General features: G+C 35.3%; 1 pseudogene; it reads right to left on the bottom strand.

Annotated features, from left to right (window-relative positions):
- Positions 1-16,930: 16,930 nt before the first annotated feature.
- Positions 16,931-17,338, bottom strand: LOC119060002 (protein FAM136A-like; annotated as a pseudogene).
- Between the last annotated feature and the right edge of the window lie 7,287 nt (positions 17,339-24,625).

The raw sequence follows: 24,625 nt of genomic DNA on the forward strand, positions 1-24,625 counted from the left end.
TCCCATTTATTCTTCCAACTTCTAATTAAGGATCCCTTCTCCATGATGACTCCCCTACCTCTCTTGGCCTTTCACCTAATGCTCCTTTTTCATTTTGCCATTGCACTTTGCACATTATCCTTTAAATCATGATTTATTTGTTTTTTTATCACTACATACAATTATCTTTGAAAGCAGAGGCTGTGTTTTATTTGACTCTGTGTCACCAGCACTTATTTAGTTCCTAGCAGCAATATTTGTAGAATTAATGAATTATTTATGAGTGAATAAAGACAAATAAGAAATACATCTGACTTAGAAATCTCTTACTTCAGTGTGTGAGAAGATAATAAGATTGAGAAGATTAAGTAGATGTAGAAACAAGCTTTGAGAAGAAAAGTGAATCTAGTTAACACTATATTGAACATTATGAGTAAACCATGGTTTACTCAATATGATTTACATTATGAGTAAATCATTTATAACATTTAAAAATATTTATTCAGCACTGGCTGGTGTAGCTCTGTGGATTGAGCACAAGCCTGTGAACCAAACGATCACGGTTCAATTCCTAGTCAGGGCACATGGCTGGGTTGCAGGCCAGTTCCTGGCAGGGGACTCACCAGAGGCAACCATACATTGACATTTCTTTCCCTCTCTTTCCTTTCCCCTCTAAAGATGCATAAATAAAATCTTTTAAAAATCTTTATTCAGAGCTTACAAATTGCCGGGTACAGCACTATGCATTATAAGGGAAGTCTGTTACGCCCTCAAGCCCTCTCTCAGGCAACCAGTTGGCCAACAACTAAAAGACAGACACAGGGATACTGAAGCTGGACAAGTTGTAGGAAAACACTGAAGAGCAAATCATGCTCTAGCAGGGGTGTCTAACCTGCAGCCCAAGGGCCTCATGTGGCCCAGGATGGCTATGAATGAGGCCCAACACAAAATCATAAATTTAGTTAAAACCTTTTTTTTGCTCTTGAGTTTTTGTTAGTGTTTGTGTATTTAATGTGTGGCCTGAGACAACTCTTCTTCTTGCAATGTGGCCCAGAGATGTCAAAAGGTTGGACACTCGAGCTAGAGCTTCCCTGGGATGAAACCAAAGCTAGTTTGCAAGTAAGAATGTATTCTTGCTTAGCTCTCCTAACAAAGGAAGGGAGCTTCTTCTGGCTCTTCCGTATAACCCTAAGCTCACCTGGAACTGCTTGCTGTTGGTTGCTTTATATTCATGTATTTTTTGCATTAAATTTTATATATAAGACTATTTTAAGGAGTCATTATAAAAATTTTCAAAAAGAAAGCAAAATACTTTGCCTTTAAGAGTTTATATTCTTAAGAAACACATGTACACCATATAATACAAGTATCAAAATTCCACAAATTATTTAAGTAATAAAACCTTCAATGTAGCTTGGACATACTGAAACATAGTGAATGGTATAAATACTTATCAATGAATATGGAATAAAATGTACCCATAAATTTGATATTTATATATTTTTTCAGAGAACTATCAAAGTATTCCACTGAAGATATTTTTAAGTTTAATAAATTAATAAATCAATATTATTTCCTTTAGTCCCTCCCTTCTGTTTTTCTCTCTTTCTGCTATATTGGGTTTATTAAGTAGACATTATTAGAATGTATGTAGTACTAGAGAGATCAGTGATGTGAAATTCTACTTTTTTAAAAGCCAAGACTTAGATGGTTTACTTTAACTCTGCATTTATTTACCACATTTACAAAAATAAGATCACATGGATACATTAGGAATAAAATTCACAAGATTATAGTAAAAGAAGAATATTATTTTTCCCCTTCCTCTCCCTAAAGGTCTTGGTAATTATATGGTCTTTCTCATTTCATCTAGTTTTATTGCTGAATTGTTTTATTTAGAGTATCATCAATGCAAAGGAAGCCATCAGCAAAAGAAAAAGACACCTCACAGAATGGGAGAACATATTCACTGATATATCTGATAAGGGGTTAATATCCAAAATTTATAAAGAACTTGCAAAACTCAACACTAAACACCCCCCCAAAAAAATCCAATTTAAAAATGGGTGAAAGACCTGAATAAGCACTTCTCCAAAGAGGACAACAGTTTTATCCTCATGAATATTATAAATTAATCTTTTGAAGTTAGATTAGCATTTCTTATCAATTTAGATAATCTTCCAATAGATTTAAAGTTCTTTTTTTTGGTTATTTTTCTTTCTTAATAGGTTTATGTATAACTTTCATGTGAAATCATTTTAAAAAATCTATGTGTCAAATTAATTTCTTTTCTCCTATTATGGTCTTTTCTATAGCATATAAATTTTGTAGTCTTAGTATAAATACTCACATACTATGCATTCCTTCTGTCAACTACCTATTTAATAACTTCTCAGTTTGTCTCTAACTTTTAAGTGGGGAGACTTTCAAATTTACTCATAAGGCAATAAATTTTAATTTTGAATTCAGGAAAATAGAAATAATTTAAGTCAATGTTTAGTCATTTTATCATTATATTATTTTTATCTAAAGGTACATCAGCAGTCTTTAATTAAAAATCCATAAATATTATATATATATATATATAAAGGGGTTAATATACAAAATTTATAAAGAACTTGCAAAACTCAACACTAAACACCCCCCACCAAAATCCAATTTAAAAATGGGCAAAAGACCTGAATAAGCACTTCTCCAAAGAGGACAACAGGCATATGAAAAGATGCTCAATCTTTATATATATATAAAATAGAGATTCAGTCCTTGTTAGAAAATGTTTTCAGCCCTTGGCATGAGTAAATGAAAATCAAGACAAAGATGTCTTAAAGAAAGAAAATGTTCTAAAAATATGTTGATTACTTAATTAAAAATAATGTATTCTTTAATGTAAGTCTATGATTCATTTGATTGATTCAGTCTTTGTCATTGCAGTACAGAATTTATGTGGCACATGTTTCCCCAACTAGATAGCTTACTTTTAAGATTATTTCCTTTTATTTAGATTTTGTTCTTATTGATTATAGAATATTAAAGTAAAAGTAAAAAAAGAGAGATAGAATCTTAGAAAAATTCTAAATGAGATCTCAATTTACATGATGAATGAAAGAGGAAATTCAATGATATGTCCCTAAGGATAGGAGATCTTTCCTGGGAGATATAGTGAACATTATTAAAAATATTTTCACCTGAGAAGAATTAAGCATGGAAAAAAAACTTAAAAGCAATAGAATCTCTATTAAAGCACAGTCAATATTTAAATACTAAAAACACAGATAAATCACTGCAGATATAATTCTTTAAAAATATTTAACGTGCGCCGTAGGTGGTGTAGCTCAGTGGATTGAGCATAGGCCTGTGAAGCAAAGGGTCGCTGGTTTGATTCCCAGTCAGGGCACATGCCTGGGTTGCAGACCAGGTCCCCAGTAGGGGACGCAGGAGAGGCAACCACATGTTGATGTTTCTCTCCCTCTCCTCCTTCCTGTTCCCTCTGTCTAAAAATAAATAAATAAAATATGTTTAAAAATATTTAACCTAATTCATTTCTAAAGTAAGTTTAATTTCATATTAGGAACAAAGTTATTAAAATGAACATCACTAATGACATTTATATATTTTATTATATATTATACAGTAACATATATATAATACAATAAAATGCGAAGGTTTTAACTATACAGTGTGAGTTTTGGCCAAAATATATACCAATGTCACTGCTATCCAACTCAAATTACCTCATACCTATGTTTCAGTTGAATTACTTGTCTTTTTGTTATAGATTGTTAAACTTTTAGAACTATGTATAGACACTAGTCATGTCATATATATGAAAAATATAAAAATATATAGTATTTCTCCTTATCTATGGCTTATCTTTTAATTATTTTAACTATCTTGTGATGAAGAATTTTCAATTTTGATAAACCAATTTATTATTTTTGTCTTTTATAGGAGGTGTTATTTGAATCCCAAGAAATCTTTGCCTACCACAAGGACACAAATACATCTTAAGATTGTTTTTAGGTCTACTATGTATTTAGTTTTTTAATTTAAGTTTGATATTAGAGTTAATTCCTTCTTAATTTTGTCTGTCTTATTTTGATATGGATATCAATTGTTACCATACTACTGTATTTGTTGAGAATCTTTCCTCACTGAAATACCTTAGTGCCTTTCTAAAAAAAAATGGGTCATATATTTGTGAGTATATTTCTAGACTTTTAATTCTTTGCCACTGGCAACTAGCCTTATGTTAATACCACATGTCTTGATCAGTTCATCTTCATTATAAATTATAAAATCAAATTTTCTTTTCTATATTTTATGATATTTTGATGATTCTAGTCAGTTGCATATCCAAATATGTCTTAGAATCAGCTTGTCAATCTCTACAAAAATTTGATATGTGATATTTGATTGGAATTGATTTGAATCTCTAATTTTGTGAGATCTGTTTTTATTGCTTTATGTATGTATATAATTTATGTGTTTTTGTGCTATGGCTGGACCTAGAATAATATGTTGAAGTAGTTACAGTGTACATTCTTACCTTATTTCTGACCTTATGGAAAGTTTGTTTAATATTTCATGTTGTACTTTAGTTGTTTTTCATAAATACCCTTCATCAGATTTATGAAATTCCATTTGATTTTAGGTTTGCTGGGATATTTTTTAAAACACTTCATCAGAAAAGGTTGTTTACTTTTTTCCAGTAGGTTTTCTGTTTCTTTAAAAAGCAATTTTCATTGCTCTATTGATGTGGTTAGTTACATTAATATCTAAATATTAAAGTGTTATTGAAGGATTTCTTATTTCATCTCTACATGTAAAGATCTTGGAAGTCCTTGCAACAAAAAAAGTTAAAAAAAAAACAAAACGAATGACTTTCCTTGGGCCCATTAGAGAACTGAGGTCACAGTGAGCCTAGTCACCTCAAAATCTAGACAAATGGGCAGATACAGAGAATCAGAGCTGAGATTAGCTTAGTGGGATCAGAGTCTATTCGAGCCATAAACTGGAAAGAACACTTAGATGGCAACTGACCAAATGCTGGAGGTAAAGAGTGAACTAGCATGAATGACAGTCACACCTGGGGGCTATAACCTTGGAAAACCACGAAACTTGCACAAGCTGTATGTCCAGAATTCACACCAGATAAATATGTCATATATAAGGTAATTATCAATATATCAATATTCACTATACACCAATTAAATGGCAGAGATTGTAAATGGGTTATAAAATAACCCAATATTATGTTTGTTATATCTATAAGTAGCTTACTTAAAATTTAATAACACAAATCATTTACAAGTAAAGGGATGAAGGCAGACACCATGTTAACAGTAATCAAAAGAAAGCTACAATTGCCATGTTAATTGCAAGCAAGGATACTTTGAACAAAGAAAATTATCAGAGATAAGGACAGGGACATTACATGATGATAAAAGAGTATATTCCTCCAAGAAAACATTAACAATGCTTGATATGTATATACCTAATAAAAGAATGTCCAAAAAATGAAACTTATTTGACTAATATTTTGAGACCAAGAAATACATTTTGTTCATTTTCTTTTTATTTATTTATTTATTTTAATTGTTGTTTAAGTACAGTTTTCTGTCTTTTACTCCCATCCCAACCCACCCCCAAGTGCTCCCCACCTCCCTCCCATTTCTACCCCCTTTAGTTTTGGTCCATGTGTCCTTAATACTAGTTCCTGTAAATCCTTCCCCTTTTCCCCTGAAATTTCCCCCCACTTTCCCTTCTGGTCACTGTCCCCCTGTTCCGTATTTTAGTGTGTTTGGTTATATTTTGCTTGCTTGTTGGTTTTGCTGATTAGGTTCCTGTTAAAGGTGAGATCATGTGGTATTTGTCTTTCAACACCTGGGTTATTTCACTCAGCATAATGCTTTCCAGTTCCATCCATGCTGTTGCAAAGGGTAGTAGCTCCTTCTTTCTCTCTGCTGCATAGAATTCCATTGTGTATATGTACCATAGTTTTTTCAAATTTTTTCATATCTTTCTCAAAATTGCTGCTGCTATTTGGGGTCACTTATGGTTCCATATAAATTTTTGAAATGTTTGTTCAGTCTATGAAATATGTCATTGGTGTTTTAAAATGGATTTTACTGAATCTATAAGTTGCTTGGATAGTATGGATACATAAATTATGTTAATTCTTCCAATCCATGAACACAGCACATGTTTCCATTTGTTTGTATCTTTTTTATCTCTCTTCAGTGTTTTGTAGTTTTCCAAGTACAGGTCTTTAACCTCTTTGGTTAGGTTTATTCCTAGGTACTTTATTTTTCTTGTTGCTTTATCAAATAAATTTTTTTTCCTGATTTCTGTTTCTGATATTTCATTGTTGGTGTACAAAAAATGCCATTGATTTCTGACTTTGTATCCTGCTGTTTTTTCAAATTCACTTATTAGGTCCAGTAGTTTTTTTTATGAAGTTTATAGGCTTTTCTATGTACAATATCATGTCATCTGCAAACAATGAGAGTTTTTCTTCCTCCTTTCCAATTTAGATGCCTTTTATTTCCTTTTCTTGTCTGATTGCTATGGCTAGGACTTCCCATACTATTTTGAATAGGAGTGGTGTAAGTGGACATCCTTTTCTTGTTTCTGATCTTAGTGAGAAAGCTTTTAGTTTTTGCCCATTGAGTATGATGTTGGCTGTCAGGTTTTTGTATATGGCCTTTAATATGTTGAGGTAGACTCTCTCTGGTCCCACTTAGCTATGTGTTTTTATCATAAGGGGGTGCTGTACCTTATTAAATGCTTTTTCCACATCTATTGATATGATCATGTGATTTTTGTCTTTCCTTTTGTTTATATGATATATTATGTTTATGTTTTTTCAAATATTATATCATCCTTGCATCCCTGGGATGAATCTCTCTTGATCATGGTGTATGGTCTTTTTGATATTGCTGGATGCAATTTGCCAATATTTTGTTGTGAATTTTAGCATCTATGTTCATAAGCAATATTGGCCTGTAGTTTTCTTTCTTTGTTGTGTCTTTATCTGGTTTTGGGATTAGGATGTTGCTGGCTTCATATAAGAATTTGGGAGTGTCCCCTCCTCTTGAATATTTTTGGAATAGTCTTCGAAGGGTAAGAGTTAGCTCTTCCTTAAATATTGTGTAAAATTCTTCTGTGAAACTGGCCAGCCCATGGCTTTTGTGTGCAGGGAGTATTTTGATTATTGCTTTGATATCGCCACTTCTTATCATTTTGTTCAGGTTTTCTGCTTCTTCTACACTGAGTTTTTGGAGATGATACTTTTCTAGAAATTTGTCCATTTCACCTAGGTTTTCAAATTTCTTGACATATAATTCTTCATGGTAATTTCTTATAACACTTTATATTTCTGTTGTGTCAGTTATACTCTCTCCTTTTTCATTTCTGATTGTGTTTATTTGGGTATTCTCTCTCTTGTTCTTGATGAATCTACTTAAAGGCTTGTCAATTTTGTTTATCTTTTCAAAGAACCAACTCCTGGATTTATTGACCTTTAGAATTGTTTCTTTAGACTCTGTGTCATTTAATTCTGCTCTGATCGTGTTTATTTCCTTCCTTCTACTTGCTCTGGTCTGTCTTTGTTGTTGTTCCTCAAGTTCTTGTAGGCAATGGGTTAGGTTGTTTATTTAAAATGTTTCTATTTTTTTTGGATAGGCCTATGAATTTTCTTCTCAGGACTGCCTTTGCTGTGTCCCATAAGTTTTAGGTTGTTGTGAGTTCATTTTCATTTGTTTCCAGGAACTTTTTGATTTCTTCCCTAATTTTATTCTTGACCCATTTATTGTTTAATTGCATGCTATTCAATCTCCATGAGTTTGAGTGTTATTGAGTTTTTTCTTAGGGGTTGGTTTGTAGTTTCAGCCCTTTGTGGTGTGAGAAGATGATTTCTATTATTTCAATTTTCTTGACTGTCTAGAGGCTTGTTTTGTGTCTTATCATGTGGTCTATCTTTGAAATTGTTCCATGTGCATTAGAAAAGAATGCGTGTTTTGCTTCTTTGGGATGAAGGGTTCTGTAGATATCAGTTAAGTCCCTTGATCTAGAGCATTTTTCAATGATGCAATATCCTTGTTGATATATTTTTTGGAAGATCTATCCATTTTTGACAGTGAGGTATTCAAATCCCCTAATATTATTGTATTGCTGTCAATATCTTTCTTGGAGTCCTCCAAGATTTTCCTTATATACTTGGGTACTCCTATTTTGAGTGCATGTATGCTTATAATGTTTATGTCTTCTTGATGGATTCTTCCCTTGAGTATTACAAAGTGTTTTTCTGGTTCTCTTTTTTATGGCCTTTGTCTTGAAGTCTATTTTGTCTGGTACAAGTATTGATACACCAGCTTTTTTCTCCCTTCCATTTGCATGGAGTATTTTTTCTAGCCCTTCATCTTCAGTCTGTGTATGTCTTTTGTTCTGAGGTGGGTCTCTTGTAGGCAGTATATGTGTGGGTCATGCTTTCTTATCCATTCAGCTATTATATGCCTTTTCATGGGGGCATTTAATTCATTTACATTTAAGGTTATTGTTGGCAGGTTCCTGTACATTCTCATTTGAATCCCTTCATACCTGTATTCTTCTTTCTCTCACCCCTTTTCTCTCTTTTCTTAAAGGAGTTCCTATAGCATATCTTGCAATGCTGGTTTGATGGAAGTACATTCTTTTAGCCTTCTTTTGTCTGGGAAACTGCTCATTTGGCCTTTCATTTTAATTGAGAGGCTTGCTTGGTAGAGTAGTCTTGGTTGTAGGCCTTTGGTTTTCATTACTTTATGCTAGGAAATTTTGATTTTGGATTAAACAAGAGCAATCAATGTTGAAAATGTCAATTTTCCTTTCATGAAAATGTAAATATGCCTAAACATCATTTTCTGCTATGGCAGAAAAACCTCAGCAAAACTTTGCCTTTGTAAAGTACTGTAAATTATGCACATTTTGAAGGAAAATAATTAGTATGTTTTATAATAACAAAAAAATTTTTTTTAAGATTTTATTTATTTATCTTTAGAGGGGAAGGGAAGGAGAGAGGGAGAGAAACATCAATGTATGGTTGCCTTTCGTGCGTCCCCTGCTGGGAACTGGCCTGCAACCTAGGCATGTGCCCTGACTGGGAATCGAACCGCGATTGTCTGGTTCGCAGGCCCGTGCTCAATCCACTGAGCTACACCAGCCAGGGCCAAAAAAAATTTTAACTAGAAAAATTCAGTAAATATGTTTTGGAAAATTTCTTAAAGATTATATTTGCAATAACCTCAAAAAGTGAATCTTAAACAATGGAAATGTTCTGGAAGGCCTATGCTGTAAGTATGTTCCAATTTGTTGCTTGGGGCACAGGATAAGCCAGCTGAGATGGGATTTACATTTCCAAAAGATTCAATAAAAGATTGAAAAGATTCAATTTAGTGCTCAAAAGAAAAAAAAATATTAATAAACCTCAATTTTAAAATTACACTTAACTCCAAGTACTAGAGTTACTTTAATAATTGCACTATTATATTGATTGTATTACTGTATTACTAGTGATGGCCCTGAAGACATTCGCTTTATGCAGTTTCTAATAACATAATTTAATGGCCCACAGATAAGCTATTGCAAGAAACATCCTTTTCCATCACATGGATAACTGAGAGCATTATAATGGATAGCATTTTGAAAACTGGGAAGCATCACAAATATGGAGAGATATATGATGCAATGATCATTATCTGCATTATGATATTTTGCATTCAAGTGAAAATTGGTTATTATGACTTATTTTATTGTCAGGAGTCTAAAACTGACTTTGCAATACATTTGAGTTTTAGAAACATTACTAGAAATGTATACAGTTCAGCTATGGACTACCTCATGAGGAGAATACAGACTCCCTTTTTATCTGCAATATACATTGTTTATATTATTCTGCTGCTAGTTTAGAGGGAACAGTGTAAGGGAGCTAAGAATATGCCCATTAAATACTTCTTGACAATCATATCTAGAATTCTGGCAGGCATGATAGTGGTTAAAAGGTGTTTGGGAGCAACCTATGTGTCCATCAATAGATAAATAATTTTAATATACATACGTTTATTTGCATACACATATATCAACACAAATACATATACACATACAATATTACTCAGCAATTAAAAATGAAATATTGATTTGGATCCAGTGGATATTATGCTAAGTGAAATAAGTCAGACAGAGAAAGACAAATACTATATGATTTCATTTATATGTGAAGTCTAAAAATGAAACAAAGAAAGCAAAATTTAAACAGATATATAGATACAGAAAACAAATTGATGGCTGTCAGGTTTGGAGAAAGGATGGGTGAAAATCTAAGGGGAGTAATTAATATAAATTTCCAGCTATAAAATAAATAAGCCACAGAATGTAGTGTACAGCACAGGAAATACAGTCTGTAATACTATAAACCTGCATGGTGACAGATGGTTACTAGACTGATTGGAGTAATCACAGCATGAGGTAGATAAATGTCAAATCCATATGTGGTATACCTGAAATTAATATAATATTGTTTGTCAGTTATCCTTTAATAAAACATTTTTAAATGGAATTTGTGGCTTACGTATTTCAGCAAAATCTTCCAATGTGACTCTTGTTTTGACATATTGAAGCTAGAATTCATGATTGTATGTTTCCATTTCAAAAAAGTAAGTACAAAAGATGAAAAAAATCATGTTAGTCATCTTGAGTTACTACATAAAATCAATGTACTTTCCACTTATCATATATTCCAAATTCTCCCTGATCTTTAGAAAATGGAAACATGAAGTACAAAACTCCCAGTTTAATTACTATAGATGATAGAAAAGTCTTTGTGTGTGTGTAGGTGTTTGTGTGTATGTTGCTGAAAAATGTCTCTGAAACCAATGTGGGAAAAGATCCACAAAGAGCTACCTTTCAAGATAATACATGTAGTCTTCCTTGTCCTCCCAGTAAACCAGTCATGGACATGGTCCATAGGATCTAGTTTTTTCAGTATGATTCTTTATTTTATTTGGTATCTGAAATATAGGCAAAAGTACTCTTTCTTATTGTTATTCTGATTTTATGGTCACTTCTTTGATATAGCATGTCATGGCCACTTTAATTTCTAACATATACTCAGAAAGTTTATTATTAATAATATGATATGAACATAAGACAAAATATATAATTGCCAGAAACACCATTTTATTCACAATTAACAAATAATGACACTATAGGAAGAAAAAGATGTAGCCAAGCCCCAATGTGCCTAGAAAGTATGGAGAATTATTAAGTAGCTCATATCTAAAAAGTTCAACCAATCATCACCCCACTTTTCCTTTGCACACATTTACTTTTAGATATAGACAGGACACTGGGGCTCCAAGTGGAGAACCAACCAAGGGAACAATTTAGAGAGATGGAGTTAAATGAGTCTTCTATTTATTCTAAACCATTTTTAAAGAACAATACAGCTAGGAAGATATGACATGTTGTAGACCACTCTGCCTGATTTTAGGAATTGTATCTCTACCCCTTGTGGCTAAGGGTGAGAGATGACTTTTGGCATGCCAGCAATCCTTAGGAGACAAAGCCTGTCTCTGGTAGCAAATGCTGCCTCAGTTCCTCTCCCTACCCCCAAAGTTTGGTCAGAAGTCAATGATGGGTAAGACTCCTCACAGCGGGGGGCAACCTAAGCCAGACTCGATCACTTGGGAGGCCTTCATGGAAGGACTCAGGGGGCTGCAACAAAGAGCAATGGACTCTCCTCCCCCAGCTTTGACAAAGCCCAAGTCCCCATGTCTTCTGGGAGAAGCACTTCCTGGCTCTAATCCTCTTAAGCCTGAACACCTGATGGGAAGAGGTGCAACTCATTGTCTTGCTAGAGTGTGTCCTGGAGAAAAATCTGGTATCACAAAGACTTGCTGATAAACCTATGAAATCTGCTCTACTAAGAGTACTTTCATTCATATGATAAGGGTCCAAGAGGAAATGAGTATGTCTCCCAAAGTTTCTGCAACTTTCTTTCTGACAGACACTGACTCAGACTCTGAAGCCCTCAGATTTCTTTGCAATGTTATCTACAGTTTGATCCTTGCCACCCTGTATTCCTGTGCATTACAACCCAATAAAAGGCTATGGAGGAGGGCTCTCGGGGCCTTTTTCTCCTAGGAGAAACTTCCTGATGCTGGCTTCTGTCTCCCCTGAGAAACTGACCACAGCCCATGCCTCCTTCCCCAAACAGATCCAGCATGTCTCGGTCATTATTCATTCACTCATGTCTGTGGCATCAGGGGGACTCATGGAGAAGTCACCCCCACAAGGACATAGGTCTTTGCCTATGTTTCCAAACCCATAGCAATTCATAAATACATGGAAATTTGATTGAGCTCATCCTAGGTACTAGGGACTATTTTCCAAATACTATCTTTTTACAAAAGATTTATGAAGTAAATGTTGTCATTATCCCCTATGCAGAACAATAAGGACAATGAGGCAAACAAAATGGTTAATTGTTCATGGTCTTGAACACAACCTGTCTACTCCACTGTACAAACTTCTAACCACTGTGCTATGTTGCCTCCTCACATCAAAGATGGTAAATATCATGATAAAACAAAATAATCCCTTTTCAAGTTTTAATATCTTGAGATGGAAAATGCCAAATATTCTCACCAAAGGGATGGAATAGGGAGAAATGAAATAAAAGCCAGAATTGCTTTTTCTAAAACAGAAAATGTCTGGACAGTATTTTCTTAGTTAAAATTCTATTGGAATTTTAATTTAATTGAACTTGTCCTGAACACATAAAATTGCCTGCATAAATTCAAGAACCAAGGGTTTTCTTTCCTGTAATGACTATGCAAGTGGTATTTTTTCCAACACTGTTTAGAATTCCTAAGAGCCTTGTAAAGACATGTTACAGTTGGAACATCAGATATTTCATGTTCTCACTACTGTGAAGAAAGTAAGAGGCTTCGTTGTTGTTTTTTGCTTATTTTTAATTGAATTTATTTGGGTTAATAAAATCATGTAGATTTTGGGTGTACAATTCTATAACACATCATCTGTATATTGTATTGTGTGTTCATCACCTCAAGTCAAGTTTCCTTCTGTCACCACTCATCCTCTCTTTACCATCTTCTACCTCCCCCACCTCCTTTTCCCTCTGGTAATCACCATATGATTCTCTGTCTATAAGTGGGTTTTTTTCTTTTTTCTTTTTAATTGTATTAAAAAAAGAAGGTAAATATAAAAACTGGCATAAGTTTTGGGAGTCTCATGTATAGTCAAGTCTACTTGACCTGATATGCTATAAAATTGAATGCAAATATAAAGTCTTGTAATTTTTTATTTCAATAGTAGAAAATATGCAAAAGACTTGGTATTTTTCATTAAGGTTTTCTGGGAAAAAAACAGACACTCTTGTCAGGTAAGCAGGTTTCTGTGATTTAGTCTATCGTTGACTTATTTCTTACCTCATTTGTTAAAAAAGTGATTCTTGTCCTCAGAAATGTACATTAGGGAAATGGCAGGACTTTCAAAATTTATTATAAGAAATTATTTCTTGTTTATTTATATTAAACCTAAGTTTATATACAGATGCATAAAAATAAATTATGTGTACATGCAATAAAATATGTAGTCATGATTTACTTTACCATCTGTAGATTTTTATGTTTGCATGTCTCCATAGCACTCTAAAGCAAACAAGTGGAAGAAAAGTTAGGCTTGAAATTAAAAAAAAAAGAATCTCATAATGAATGGAAAACAATCTGGGACTTACTGCCCATGCTCTAAGCCATGAAGTATATGTTCAGGTCCCCAGCTAAGGGACCTGCCTTCTTGTTGGCCATAATAGAGATTACATTCACTGAGTATGTATGCATACATAAGTTTTTTGTGTATAAACACACAAATGTAAACCCAGCTATTTAGGTATAATGGGTGAGCAATTATTTATACTGCACCCTCTATGATACATTCAACTTACTGTATATGGCTGTGAGTGAAAACATCTTACTCATAATGTAGGGCAGTCTATCAACTAACATTGTCTGCATGCCATTTAATGTTTTAGAATATAAAGATAGTGCCACAGTATCAGAAAAAAAATAGATTGAAAGAAATTCAGTCTGTACGGAATCAGGTATAAAAATCATTTCGCAGAGTTATCAGTCATGATGATGCTTTCCTCAGTTTAATAAAAGCTACTTTTGAAAGAAAGTGATGGCTGAGGTTGTACCAGACTTTGTCCTCTCATACTCAGTGATATGAGAGTTAAGAGCATGGGCTCTGGAGTTGGACCATTATGTTCCAGTTCATGTCTCTGTGCTTTGATTTCTTCTTGTGGAAAATGGGGTTAATAATAGTCACCTACAGATGTCTGGTTTATTCCTCACTTCATTCATTGTTATTGTCCCCTGTATTAATATTGATGTTTTCAATATTCACATAGATTATTTCTATAACATCACAGCCTCTAATTTTCTTGTCTTTCTCCCTATTTCAATTATGCATTTGCATGTTTGAAAATATAAATACATAGTATGTTTTATAAAAATAGAATACACTATGTCATTATAAGTTTATGAAAAGACCAATTCAGCAAGATACTTTTAGACATAAGAATGATACATTGATGTTAGAAAAGAATTAACTGCACAGTTTTATAATATTTTTTTCAACCACAGCAGGAAAGAATTGAGGTGCAGTTTGGGAAGATTCATACAGAGGAAAATCCCTGAGATAGTGGGGAAATAGTTTGTATGGCAGATAAAAAGGAAATAAAGAATATGTATGAATGGCATGTTAGAACAGACGGCTTATACTCTGGGAAGGTCTTACTTCTTATGTATATATTTTTTGGAATTTGCCAGTAACTACAAACACTAGTAAAAGTCATGCAAAGAGGATTCTTTAGGAATGTATAAAATATCTGTCTGGACCTTTATACCTACTGATTGTCAGAGTTTGATGGTGGCAACTTAAAAATTACTATATATTATAATTTCCATATAATATTTTAATTTCAAATGCACAAAGATGAGCCCAGGTCAAGCAAATTAAGACAACCTATTTCTTGACCATGCAATGTAGTTGCTTCTAAATTTTTCATTTTCCAGAAATGTAAAACTAGAGATTCCTGTTGTTTTAAGTCACCTAGTTTTTGTTATTCTGTGATGGCAAGCTCTAGAGAACTAATGCATTTAAAAATTTAGACTCTTTTCCTCTGCTCTTTGAAAACTCTGTGCTTGGTGTTTTAATTGTGGTTGATTTTGTGTGTTATATCATCTTCAGGAGTAGTGTTTCTTTGATGAGCAGAATTTTCTATTCAAGGATGACTATGTTTACTATATTAGAAAGAAACACAGAACGATCTTATTTTCTTTCACTTTTTTCTGTAATTTAGTTTTTCCTTATTGTGACCTAGTCATCTTCACTAATTTTCTGGGTTCTCTTTTTTTTTAATTAAAACATTTTTTTAAACCAGACCACTAGGAAAATCTATCATAGTCCTGAAAGAGCAAACAGAAAGGCTATATTGCCATTTCAAGTAATAATTTGGTAAAACGCCAACAAGGTCCTTATAAAAATGGTAAAGTGCCAGAGCTCAGGTAGGAACACTGCATGTTGCAAAGTTCCCAGGCAAAGTGACATTTGGGAATGAGGGGGAGGTGCTGCTCCTCTTTTGCTCTAAAGGAGCCACAGCTCAGATGAGTTGCTTACTTTTAATACCTTGACCTTCCTGTTGCCAAAGGATTGTCTCAGTAGGGCTTTGTTATTTCAGGGAACTAAGCAATACTGAGTTTAGGTTTCACTCCTGAAAACAAGATTTTTTTCCAAATCTAGTACTTCATAACTCTCTTAAGTAGACAAAAGTTCCTCTTTCATTGTTCATTCCTGGATATTGGTATATAGGCCACCCAAACCACCTTTCCATTCAAGGTGGTGAACCACTGGAAGATTGTCTTGTCACTCTGCTGCAGACAGGCTTAGGGCCCACCATGGCAGCCCACGAGAAGGAAGGTCACCTTTCCATACACAGTGTGACATTGCCCCTCATGTTTTTGGAGAATCTCCAAGCTGAAAAATGTAATGTGGGAAAATTTAAGACGTGTGCATCCACATCTTGATGGACAGAAACAGATATCCAAAGCAACAGTTCAAAGTCCTTATCCAAACTACCTCTCTGAACTCTGTATCTTAAATCAACTTCATGCCCTTGTATATTAAAAAAAAAAAAGAAGCAAAACAAATACACAGAAACCATTTTTCCCATTCTAAATTAGTGCCCTAATGGATTTTGTTTTACAAGTTATGGAAAATGGTGGTGATGCTTCTGGTAAACATGAGGTTGGCAAGGGACAGAAATACCTCTCTTCACATTCTGCCAGATTGCTGGCAGTTTAGAGGGAACCTGTCAGCTTTTTACACCTCAGAGAGCTCTGGCTTGACTTGAGAGAAATACCTGCTGCCAGGATAAGCATTTGCCACATACAATTTAGTTTGTCAGGCTCTGGCTGTTGTAGCTCAGTGGATTGAGTGCAGGCCTGTGAACCAAAAGGTCATAGCTCAATTCTCAGTCAGGGTACATATCTGGGTTGCAGGCCAGGTCCCCATCAGGGGGTGCCTGAGAAGCAAACCACACATTGATGTTTCTCTCCTATTCTTCTCTTCCCCTCTAAAAATAAATAAATAAAATCTTTAAAAAATTTAGTCCGTCAAAATCTCTCAGACCCTAATTCTAGCAGCATTTTTTTCCATTTCACTTTTTAGGATTAAAGCATAAAAGAACCAGTGTCCAGAGGCAAGTGACATGTGTCTTGGCCTTGCTGCCATCCTTAATTTCTTCATTCATAAACTGTGCTTTAAAAAACCAAAATTTTCTTTGTTTATTTTTTAAATAGAATCCTGCCTCAGCCTCAAAGGCCAATGGCAAACTCCTTTATTTATGAATGGATGAGAGAGACTCCATCTTCTTGGTTATGGTTGAAATGAGGTTCATGTGGTTACCCACACACTTGGTCACACAACTGTCCAGCTGCTGCTTCACCTGAAGCTCTTTACTCCCTATTGCATCTATTGCATCTTTGGCTTTGTCATTGCAATGCATGGTTCACTGGACCAGGCAGACCTGGATTTTTAACTCGCTGGTAATGAGGGCCTTGCGCCAGAAGCATGTGGCAGTGCTCAATGCACTGGTGCACCTGCAGCATGGGTGTCTGGCTGTCCTGCCAATAGCTGGCTCTATACTGGAACAAGAGGCCTTACATCTTCCATATATTCTCTTTCTTCAGACTTTTGACATGGAGTCCACCATCTTCTGCGTCCAACACTGCCGCAGGTCCATCATGGTCACCCTGTGGTGCACCACACCACAGCAACTTCATCAGTATTTTTCCTTTTCTAGGTCATTTTCCATATTATCTCCATGTGCTCATATCCCCTTTTCACTATCTCTTCCTCCTCTTATTCTGTACCCTTTCCTGCTCCTGGTCAACTTCATAGTGATATAACAAAACACAAGTATGGCTCCTATGGCTAGGAAAGCCAATACTCAAGGAGCAGGTGCTGATGTGAAGGAAAGTAGTTTATTTTCAGATGCCAGCAACCTGGAAGATGAGGTACTCATGTCACAAAGCCCATCTCCCTGGAAAGATGGGGGAACTATGGAAACTCTTGTCTCAAAGTACAATCACACCTCTCAGTGCAGGCAGAGGTTTTTATAAGGAGGGAGTGGGGAACAGAATAAATATCAAAAGAGGGTGTTGAAAGTTCTCTATGTGCAGATTAACACAGTCCATTCAAAGACAAATGACAGTCCAGTGTGCATCATTCTGTTTTAGTCATCCTGGATTCACATCATCCTGTCTCCATGGTTGAAGGTCAGCAAATCTCCCAGAATTGGGATGCCTGAAGGTCAGAGTCTGTACCTTTTGAAGTTATTCCTAGGATTCTTATACAAACATGCTGTTTATGTATAAGCTACATATTAATCAGAGTCAGCACTTACAGAAACAATGTTAAAAGAATGGTGTGGTGGGTCACACTTCCCCGCCATTACAATTTTCCACTGTTACAAGTCAGCCTCCTGCCTTCTTCTTTCTTCACAGAACTTTCTGCCATCCAGTGTGGCAGACAAAGGGTTGATGGGCTGATGGAAGCACTCAAAGGGAAAGCAAGGGACTGCAGGACAGGTGGTAGAGGCTAATTTTTCAGTGTCTCAAACTTGCCACTAAATCTATCCCTTGCTTTTTTAAGTTTTAGTAACTATATTTTTAATTTCAATAGGAAGTTCTGTGGATATTTTTTAAAAATCTGTTTGTCAATTCTTTAAAATTTTTGTCCATATATTTTGAAGCATTTTTTAGTTCATTAAGCATATAAAGCATAGTTATTTTATCGTCTACCTTTAACAAATCAAACATCTTGTTTATTCAATCTCTCTATTCAATTACAAAGCTTTGTTTATCAATGTAGTCTCTTTGTCTTGTGTTTAGTTATTCTTGCATCCTGATTGCATATTTTCTTGACATTTGTTGTGGGAATATTTGGGGGCCAGAATGAAAATGCATTTTTCAGGGGGTGTCTTCATTTGCATTGGCCAGGAAACTGAGGGATGTGGCAGGACAAGACCAGTCCAAATAGTATGCCAGGCTTTGCTCCGTATGACTCTTGAGTACAAAACTCACGGGAAAACACTGTTTTTCTACATTCTGAGATGCAATTTTTCATATCTGTGCAGTTTCAGACAGGTGATTTCCCTTGCACTTCTGGATTGGAAAAGGGTAGTCTAAGGAAACAGCCCTTTGGGGTCCCAATTTATGAGAGAATCTCTCTTTATATGCCTCACCTAACTTGTTCTGGGGTTAATCTAACCCCAGCACACTTTGATTTTTTTTTCTGATTTGGCAGATGCTTCAAGGCAAAATTAGTTTCTGTGCTCAATATACCTACCTCTCTGGTTCACCTAGTTTTTTCCGTGTTCATCTAGTTTTTCGAACTGATAATATCTACTTTCCCTTCACAACAAGAGTTGATTCAAATACCCAGTCTGCCACATTATTAATATTTGTTGTAGACTCAGTTTTCTTATTGGCAACTGAGTAGTTTCATAGGTACACTCTTTTCTTCTAGTAAGAAGTATGTTATTAGATAAAATGCATATCATCAGATCAGAGTATCAGAATAGAGTTCAAATATATTTTTATTTTTTCTGCTATGTTGAGGTGTAATTGATAAATAAAGTTATATACATATTAAAAGTGTATGTGATCATTTGATATATGTATACTTTATGAAATGATTACCACAACCACATTAGTCAGGTTAATTCATACCTTTATTACATCACATAATTACATTTTTATTTATTTTATTGCAGTGAGAATGCTTAAGCTCTACTCACAGAAAATTTCCAATATTAGTAACTACTCTAGTCACCAGAGGTCATTCACCTGATAACTGAAAGCTTATACCTTTGGTCAGCATCTCCCCATGTTCCCCACCTCCAGGCTCTCTCATCACCTCCATTCCACACTCTGTTTCTGTAAATCCAACATTTTTTCTGATTCCACATATAAGTGAGATCATTCAATTTTTATCTTATATATACAATTTTAAAAAATATTATCCATCTGTCAACAGACACTTAGGTTGTTTTCATATCCTGAGTATGTGTATAATGCTTCGATGAACATGGGAGTCAATATATCTCTTTGAGGGACTATTTTTAGACTTTTTAGAAATTCAAATGAGATAGAAATGTAGCTGTAGGGAGGGACCCCTCCAGGATAAGCGATATTAGTTGAAGCAGGTTTGGGTGAGGTATAACTCTCTTTATTTATCCTCCTGAGAGACTCCCCCAGCCCATGTGATAACCAGTTTGTATCCTTTTCTCCATCCTCTTAGATACTCCTCCATTCTTAAAGAGATTTCTGATTCCAGTTCTCTTAATATTTTCTCTTCTGGGCTTCCTGATTTTGTAAGGTTGTGTTTATTCTTATTCAGATATAAAGTAAAAAACCAAATGCTTTCTTCAGTCCTTTCCAGTCCTGTGGTAGAATGTTCCAAAGGGTGAAATGGGCCCTGTTGTAACTCATTGTTTCTTAAAGGGTATGATTGGCATTTTTGTGCAGTGTTTCTTTGGATCTGTGAACCCATTAGATGCAAACTGTGCTCCCAAGCTACTGTTACTAATAAAACAAACAAACAAACAAACAAACAAACACTAAAACAAACACACAAGGAGTTCCAAATGCCATTGAGGTTAGTACCATTCCCAGTTGAAATCACAGTGGTAAAGTATCAATCAATTTAACTTGAAAGTGTTGTTTCCTAATTCAAGAAGTGGTTGTTATATGTGTACGCCTGGATGTTTGTAACATGCCCTAGTATTTTAGAAATATTAAAATAGTCATTTTATTTTGCACAATAAGGTTCTGGGTTTTGTGTCTCATTGCATGTACTACTGTCATTGATTTTGTAATATGTACAGAAATAACACTAATAATTCCCTTAGGATAATACAATGCAGTTATAAAATAATGATCAAAATATGTTGTATTATGTAGCATTATGTATGCAAATGTTTTACTCAGATTACATAGAAAAATTAATCCAGTAATTTACAAATTGATTAATATAAAAAAGCTCCATCTGTATTTTGGTTATAGCTTTTGAAGTTTAGTTCAAAATGTATGTACGCTGCAAGACTGAGCTTCCTCATCCTTTCTCAAAACACACTGACAGGAGCCTTTCAGTAACATTCACCACTTTTCAAACATTGAGCAGCACCGTGACTTTGGTGTTTGTATATAAATGTATAGCATAGTAATAACTATATTGGGTTTTGAGGAAGAAGGTGTTTGTCTTTTAATTTGCATAACACTTCTGAACTCTATTAGGAGAAAATCAACAGCTTTTCAGAGAGCAGCTGCCTGCCCTTGCTAGGTTAACACCATGTCAGAACAGGTCTGTTGAGTCACTGGGCAGGAACATTCTTCAGGAGGAAGTGACAGCCGTGCACTGTGGTTTCACAACCTTGAAATTCTAACTGTTCTCTAAATTGTCATGGCAGATTCTAGAAAGGGTGATGTGGAATGAAGTGTTTGCCTACAGCTGTTGAAAAGAGCTTAAGAGGAAAAAAGCAAACAATTTCAAACTGTATTATACAGAGGAAACAAAGAGGATATTGGGTCATCCAACTGCCTACCATCTGCTCATACATGGGCCACCAGGGACAACCTGTTTGCAAAGGGAGGCACACACGTCAGACAACAAACAGTGGCAGCCCGGACCTATGGAGATTACAAGAAAGATATGAAACAAAACAAGCTGCCCACAGCACCACTTCTAGTCACCTATTTAAGCAATAAAATAACTTAAGAAAATCGTGTGCTTTTACAAGGATATACTGCTTATCATGGTAAAGGTGAAATTCTGAAACATTGCCCATGAAAGAGAGAATGAACTAGAAACTCTGGAAATTTGAAAGCAGTTCTAAATTTTGTGAATAGTTTTTCCTTCAACTTGCTTATTTTTTCACCTACCTTAAATAAAAGATTTCTAATTTCACCTTTTTGAAGTAACCCATCCTAAAACATACATTTTAGGAGACACTAAGTAAGGACTATTCACATTTATAATTTTGAGAAGTAAAATTAATGCTGAATTATTAAGTTAAAGGACATGATTATGATGACTTAAGCTCTAAGACATTTTTGTCTAGGGAAATATAAAAATGTTTTCCTAAGATTCATTTCTGTAAAGTTTAAATCTGATATCTTAAAGGTAACTGTAAAAGAAATTTTTATCAAATATTTTCTGTTACTGACAAAGATAATATCCAGAGTACTTAATCCTGCTACATCTATTTTACAAATGAGGAAATAGCAATTTATTGATACAGAGTACAAAAAGAGAATAGAGGAGAAAGTTTAAGCACATTGCTGTGAGAAAATAAAATAGTTAAAATTTTAATAAAAGGTAAAAGAGAAAATTGATCAATTGCTCTTATTGGAATGGGTGATCTAAGAAGCCCTCTGGGACAAGAATTAGGAATAAAGTGCCACAAAACCAGCTTCTGGAGGTAACCAAAGTTCATGTAGATTTCCAAAGTCTGGAAGTGGAATAGAGATGTATAAATGTAGAAAAAAATGGGTAATTTACTACTTTAAGTAAGGTAATTTTTCTTGCAAAAGCATGCTTTTTTGTACCAATTATTTTGGTTCCTGTGAGCCAGTCTTCATCCTGGGGCTACCTTTGGTACCAAATAACTGCACTTGTTGTGGGTCTGATTGGTTATCCCCCCTCACTGGGCTGGCCAGTTCAGCACCAGCACCGGACAGCTGCCAAAGTAAATGATCAGAGTTGACTGTGACCTGATAGTCTATGAGCCTGGCCGGTCTCTCTGTATTTAGTTAGGAGATACAGTTTTGATCTACATAGCAAACACAAAATCTGAGGCAGAAAATGTTCCAGAGGTAGAGAATGGATCATTGAACTGTTGATTTTACTTCCACTCACTCATATGTGTGTGTGTGTGAGAGAGAGAGACAGAGAGGGGGAGAGAGAGTCCCAAGGGAATTAAAGATGGACTTTCCTTAACACTGCTGTTTACTCTGAAGTTTATAGAATTCTGCAAATCTCTTGTGGATTTCTCAAATCATTTTCTTTGTAATCATAAATTGTTACATGAGTTGTGATTTAAAATTAAAGATGCATAATGGAAATCAGTTCATGGGTTTTCAGAAATGTCAAAGCTTTATGGCCACAGGCACTATAAAACCTGTTTCAGTTGACAAGTGAATCAAAATTATTTGGTTAAAGTGCTAACTAAGGGACTTCTGGCCAAGATGGAAGCGTAGGTAGATACACTGTGCCTCCTCACACAACCAAGATTAAGAACAAAAATTTAGAAACAAAAAAACAACCAGAACTGAAAGAAAATTGAGCTGTACAGAAGTTTGACAACCATTCATCCAGACGAGTATGAGGGGAGGAGTTGGCAATCTGTGGAGAGGGTTTGCAGCAGGAAAAAGCTGCGGCTGGTGGATTAGGCACACAGGCAGCGGTTGGCAGACCTGGGCACGGATGGCAATGAGCAGACCCAGTGAGGCGTGCAAGGTGGTTGGGTGACTGCAGTCACACATCCCTGAACAGACAAACCAGGGGAAAATGGGCAGTGAGACAGACAGCACAACCCGGGGCCCCAGTGCCAGGAAATAAAGCCTAAAGGCACCAATTAGAAAAACTTTCAGGGGTTAAGGTGCCAGGAGAGGCTCTCAGACTCACAGGAGAGTTCATTGGAGAGATCCACAGGGGCCTAGAACATACACAAGCCCACCCACATGGGAACCAGCACCAGAAGGGCCCAATTTGCTTCTGGGAAGTGGCAGAAGGGACTGAAATACCAGTGGAGCCAGCACCATTGTTCGCTCTCTGACCCTACTCCCACACACAGAGTCACAACCTAGCGAAGTGGGTTGCCCAGCCCGGGTGAATACCAAAGGCTCTGTCCCTAATATGTAAAAGGTGTGACCAGACTCAAAAACATATGGCTCAAATGAAAGAACAGATCAAAATTCCAGAGCCAATGCATCTAAGCAACTGAGAGATAGCCAACCTATCAGATGCACAGTTCAAAGCACTTGTGATCAGGACACTCACAGAAATGGCTGATTTTGGTCACAAATTAGATGAAAAAATGAAGTCTACACTAAGTAAAATGAAGAAAAATGTACAGGAAATCAATAGTGATGGGAAGGAAACTGGGACTCGAATCAATGGAGTGGACCAGAAAGAAGAAATAAACAATCAAACAGAAAAGAATAAAGAAACAAGAGTTCAGAAAGATGAGGAGAGGCTTAGGAACCTCCAGGACATCTTTAAACATTCCAACATCTGAATTATAGAAATACCAGAAGGGGAAGAGGAAGAGCAAAAAGTGAAAAACTTATTTGAACAAATAATAAAGGAGAACTTCTCCAATCTGGCAAAAGAAATAGACTTTCAGGAAATCCAGGAAGCTCAGAGAGTCCTGAAGAATTTGGACCCAAGAGGAACACAACAAGATACAGCATAATTACATTAGCCAAGATTAAAATGAAGGAGAGAATCCTAGAAGCAGCAAGAGATAAGGGGACAGTCACCTACAAAGGAGTTCCCGTCAGACTGTCAGCTGATTTCTCAAAAGAGAACTTGCAGACAAGAAGGGGCTGGAAAGAAGTATTTCAAGTCATGAAAGGCAAGGACCTACATCCAAGATTGCTCTATCTAGCAAAGCTTTCATTTAGAATGGAAGGACAGATAAAGTGCTTCTCAGATAAGGTCAAGTTGAAGGAGTTCATCATCACCAGCTCTTATTTTATGAAATGTTAAAGAAACTTATCTAAAAAAAAAGAAGATAAAAAACATGTACAGTACAATGACAGCAAACTCACAGTTATTACCAACCACACCTAAAACAAAAGCAAACTAAACAAACAACTAGAACAGGAACAAAACCACAGAATTGGAGATCACATGGAGGGTTAGCAGCAGGGAAGTGGGAGGAGGAGAGAGGGGGAAAAGTTACAGACAATAAGTAACATAGACAGTAGGTAGAAAATAGTCAGGGGGAGGGCAAGAATAGTATGGA

This window comes from Artibeus jamaicensis, unplaced genomic scaffold (assembly GCF_021234435.1).
Source record: "Artibeus jamaicensis isolate MK-2021 breed Jamaican fruit bat unplaced genomic scaffold, CSHL_Jam_final contig_559, whole genome shotgun sequence".
NCBI classification, from domain to species: domain Eukaryota; kingdom Metazoa; phylum Chordata; class Mammalia; order Chiroptera; family Phyllostomidae; genus Artibeus; species Artibeus jamaicensis.